Here is a 1,346-nt window from a genome sequence, read left to right on the forward strand (position 1 = left end):
CTAAATTCTTGGTACCATTTAAATGTTTGTTTGGTTTTACCAACCACTTAAAGTGGATGCCTTGATTTATTATATATCAATATATCATATTATTAATTTCTTGGTACCATTTAAATGTTAGTTTGGTTTTACCAACCATTTAAAGTGGGAACCTTGATTTAGTGTTTACAAATATATATAGCACAATAAATACTTGACAACATTTATAAGTTTTGATATATTTTTATACTTATAAGAAAATAGTATATAACATAATATAAATATGATTATTTAATATATTGGAACTATTTTATTAAGTGGATTTCAATAATGTTCATTAATGTTAACTTTATTAAAATATCAAGAGTGGATCCTCTAGTCTCAACTACTTAAATTAAAATTTGAACAATTAAAAATTAACAATTAAAGATTCAAACAATAACAAAAAAAACAAAAACAAAAACAAAAACAAAAACAAAAAGACATTGTAGTGGACTTGTAATTACCGTAGCTTCCGTGTGGATACGATATCGGACTCACCGAATTATACTACTTGCGGACAACCTGCTATTGGGAGTGCAACAATCAAAGTCACAACAAGTTTTTGGCGCCGTTGTCAGGCAAGTATAATTTAATTTCAAGTCTATTTAATTTTCTTTCTTTGAATTTTTTATTGTTTTTTTGTGTTTTTCTTCTTTTTCTTTTGCATTTGCATGAGCATTATTTGGTCACGTACACTTAGTGGTCGACTCATTCGAAATAACCCTTTATTTTTACAAAACATGGCGGAAGAACCCATCCAGGAAAATGAAGATGAAATTCAATCTCGACATGATCATGATAGGCGAAGAACACTTAGAGATCACATGAATCCTACACGTACTAGTACACCTTCATGTCTAGTTTTTTTCCCTGATGCATCTCATTTCAATTTTAAGCCTGGTATTATCCAACTTTTACCCAACTTTCATGGCTTAGATTCTGAAAATCCGTACATGCATTTACGAGAATTTGAAGAAGTGTGCAACACATATAATGATCTAAATTGTAGCATGAACACCATTCGACTTAAGTTTTTTCCTTTTTCTTTAAAAGATAAAGCTAAAACTTGGTTACAAAATCTTAGATCAGGATCCATTCGAACTTTGGTTGAATTGCAACAACAATTTTTGAAAAAGTTTTTTCCATCTTATAGAACAAATTCTTTCAAAAGGAAAATCATCACTTTCACTCAAAAACAAAGAGAAACTTTTTATCAGTGTTGGGATAGATATAAAGAATTGCTTAATCTTTGTCAACATCATGGTTTTGAAATTTGGAGAGTTGTTTCTCAATTTTATGAAGGCTTAACACCTAAAGATAGGCAA

Source organism: Primulina huaijiensis, chromosome 3 (assembly GCF_012295235.1).
Source record: "Primulina huaijiensis isolate GDHJ02 chromosome 3, ASM1229523v2, whole genome shotgun sequence".
Classification (NCBI taxonomy): Eukaryota; Viridiplantae; Streptophyta; class Magnoliopsida; order Lamiales; family Gesneriaceae; genus Primulina; species Primulina huaijiensis.